General features: G+C 47.4%; 1 pseudogene; it reads left to right on the forward strand.

Moving 5' to 3' along the window:
* The first annotated feature begins 3,174 nt into the window (after positions 1-3,174).
* On the forward strand, positions 3,175-3,313 carry LOC123038498 (uncharacterized; annotated as a pseudogene).
* Positions 3,314-3,786: the final 473 nt, after the last annotated feature.

Raw genomic sequence — 3,786 nt, forward strand, 5'->3', positions numbered from 1 at the left:
CTCGTTGACCCGAACATCTACGGAAACTCGTCCAAGATAAACATGTACTACTACCGTCGCCGATATCGCGAGAACATCTACCATCAACCCTGGAGCATGCGAGTAAAACTACCGTCGAGGACCGATAGTACCACTACTTCCTCTACTTCACTCGACGAACCCGAACCATCCCGATTGCACGCTTCGAAGGTATAACCGCTGAGATGATGACCCGCGGAACGAATGCATGTTGTGTGATGTTTGAGTTGCACCCTATGTTTGCACCGTGTCCTAGTTGTCACTTGCTCAGTCCTCCTCATTTGCCGCTAACCTGTGGGGACCCGGTTACCGGGACCACCCCGCCATCTTTTGCACGCTCCCGCCACACTTCCTTTGCACCGGTATCTCCATGAGCTACCGGAACCGGAATGTTGCCGTGGCACCATTTCTGTTGTCATAGCCATGGCACCCTTTTTGTTTCCGCCATGATGACAAAAATGCTTCATATCATGCTCATGTCATCTTTTTCATAAAATTTGCATAAACTTGCACATGTCATTCGCATCATGATAATAACATTTAAAATGTTTGAAATTGTTGTTTGCATTAAATCGCTAAATGCATATGGGGATTTACCGGAATTGTTGTTTGTGATTTCCGGCCTCATTTGAACTTGCCTAAATGTTTAGTTTACTTATGATCCACCTCTTGCCATGTTTAAACAACATTTAATTTTATTGAGTAGTTTAAACGGGAGAGAACTAAATAATTGATGTGGTGTTTCATCAATATGCAACTCGTTGCATATTGAGCCCCACATAACTTGTAGTATGGTTTGTGCACTTTGCCATGCCATGCCTATTTAAACCGGACATGCATCATACTTGGTTGTGCATCATGCCATGTTTATGTGATGGTTGTTTACTATGTTGCTTGCTTCTTTCAGAGTTGCTTCTCTCGTTAGCTTCGGTTTCGTTCCGGAGTTGTGAGGATCCGTTCGACTACGTCCGTTTGTCTTCTTCATGGACTCGTTCTTCTTCCTTGCGGGATCTCAGGCAAGATGACCATACCCTCGAAATCACTTCTATCTTTGCTTGCTAGTTGCTCGCTCTATTGCTATGCCGCGACACCTACCACTTGCTATATCATGTCTCCCATATTTCCATGTCAAGCCTCTAACCCACCTTTCCTAGCAAACCGTTGTTTGGCTATGTTACCGCTTTGCTCAGCCCCTCTTATAGCGTTGCTAGTTGCAGGTGAAGATGGAATTTCTTCCTTGTTGGAACATGATTATTGTTGGGATATCATTATTATATTTTGTTTACTTTAATGCATCTATATACTTGGTAAAGGGTTGAAGGCTCGGCCTTATGCCTGGTGTTTTGTTCCACTCTTGCCACCCTAGTTTCCGTCATACCGGTGTTATGTTCCTTGATTTTGCGTTCCTTACGCGGTTGGGTGTTATGGGAACCCCTTGACAGTTTGCTTTGAATAAAACTCCTCCAGCAAGGCCCAACCTTGGTTTTACCATTTTCCTACCTACCACCATATACCTTCCCTTGGGTTCTGCAGACTCAAGGGTCATCTTTATTTTAAGCCCCCCCCCCCTGGACCAGTGCTCCTCTGAGTGTTGGTCCGAACTAGAGTCCTTTACAGCGCAACCTCAGGGAAACTCGAGGTTTGGTTTTAGTTGTACGGAGCGCTCATCCGGTGTGTCCTGAGAACGAGATACGTGCGACTCCAATCGGGATTTGTCGGCACATCGGGCGGCTTTGCTGGTCTTGTTTTACCATTGTCGAAATGTCTTGTAACCGGGATTCCGAGTCTGGTCGGGTCTTCCTGGGAGAAGGAATATCCTTCGTTGACCGTGAGAGCTTGTGATGGGTTAAGTTGGGACACCCATGCAGGGTTTTGAACTTTTGAAAGCTGTGCCCGCGGTTATGGGCAGATGGGAATTTGTTAGTATACGGTTGTAGAGAACTTGACTCTTAACTTAATTAAAATGAATCAACCGCGTGTGTAGCCGTGATGGTCTCTTTCCGGCGGAGTCCGGGAAGTGAACACGGTTTTGGAGTTATGTTTGAACGTAAGTAGTTTCATGATCACTTCTAGCTTCATGACTGTTGCATTGCTTCTCTTCTCGCTCTTATTTGCGTAAGGTAGCCACCATATATGCTTAGTGCTTGCTGCAACTCCACCTCATTACCTTATCCTACCTATAAGCTTAAATAGTCTTGATCTCGCGGGTGTGAGATTGTTGAGTCCTCGTGGCTCACAGATACTTCCAAACAGTTGAAGGTGCCAATGATGACAGTGTAGGTGACGCAACCCAGCTCAAGTGGGAGCTCGATGAAGACCTTGGTCGTTATTTTGTTTTGTTTCCTTTTGATCAGCAGTGGAGCCCAGTTGGGATGATCGGGGATCTAGCATTTGGGGTTTTCTTCTTTTCTTTTGTTCCGTAGTCGGACCTTGATTGTATTCTGGATGATGTATGTTTAACTTCTATTTGTGTGAAGTGGTGACTGTAAGCCAACTCTTTACCCCTTTCTTATTCAGTACATGGGATTGTGTGAAGATTACCCCTCTTGCGACAAACCTACCATGCGGCTATGCCTCTAAGTCGTGCCCCGACACGTGGGAGATATAGCCGCATTGTGGGCGTTACAGCATCCCTCCTCGACAACATCTAGCATCCATCTACCCTTAGATATAGCCATGTCATCTCCCGCCGTCGCTCCTATACCCACCATCCATGGTCAGGTAACAGAGAAGCTCACCAGGACGAACTACGTCATCTGGCGCGCCCAGATCACGCCCCAGCTCACTAGCACTGACCTTTTTGGCTACGTCGACGGATCCACCAAAGAACTAGAGAAGTTCCTCGTCACCAAGGACAAAGATGGCAAGGAAGAAGCTGTCTCGAACCCTCTACATCAAGTATCGGTAAGGGAAGATCAGCAGGTACTTGGCCATCTATTGATCAATCGTTCTTGATAAGTTCTTGTCTAGGTGACCTCGATCCGCAAGGCACATGAGCTCTAGGCTGTTGTGGCGAGCATGTTCTCGTCTCAGTCCCGATCTCGCATCAACAACATCAAAATCGCCCTCTCCAACGCGCAGAAGGTCAAGCAAGCGGTGGACACCTACTTCGCCCACATCCGCTCCCTCGTCGACGAGCTGGCAGCTACCGGCAAGCCGCTGGATGATGACGAGGTCATCTCCTACATCCTGGCAGGACTGGATATGGAGTACCAGCCACTGGTGTCGGCTCTTGATGCTCGCAAGGAACCGGTCACGATCGATAATCTGTTCGCTCAAGTAAGTAACTTTGATCAGCGCATTGCGCTATTCCATGGTGTCGGCAACAACGCCGGGTGTCGTGGGAGTAGGTCTGACAATAATATAGGGGTGTGTAAGAGGAGGCAAGATCCTATCTACAGCGAGATTGTGCACGCAAGGTTTACGAGTTCAGGCCCTTCTTGGAGGAAGTAACAGCCCTACATCTCAGTGCCTGAAGGCTGGTCGACTGGATTATGTGAGAGAGCTACAGGGGGTGCGAACCCTTGTGCCAGAGGAGGGGGTAGCTTATATAGAGTGCGCCAGGACCTCAGCCATCCCACGCTACACGAGGTTCAATGTACATTAAGACAGGACATTACTGGTAACGTCAGCTATAAAGAGCTATAGATGATCTTTAATACTACAGACTGAATGCCTGACCGTTGCCAGCTTGAGTGACTTTAGGCCTTCTATATTCTGAGTGGTTTCTTGTATGGTCGAGTGACTTCATTCTAGGTCGAATGGAAT

The sequence above is a fragment of the Triticum aestivum genome, chromosome 2A, assembly GCF_018294505.1.
Source record: "Triticum aestivum cultivar Chinese Spring chromosome 2A, IWGSC CS RefSeq v2.1, whole genome shotgun sequence".
NCBI lineage: Eukaryota > Viridiplantae > Streptophyta > Magnoliopsida > Poales > Poaceae > Triticum > Triticum aestivum.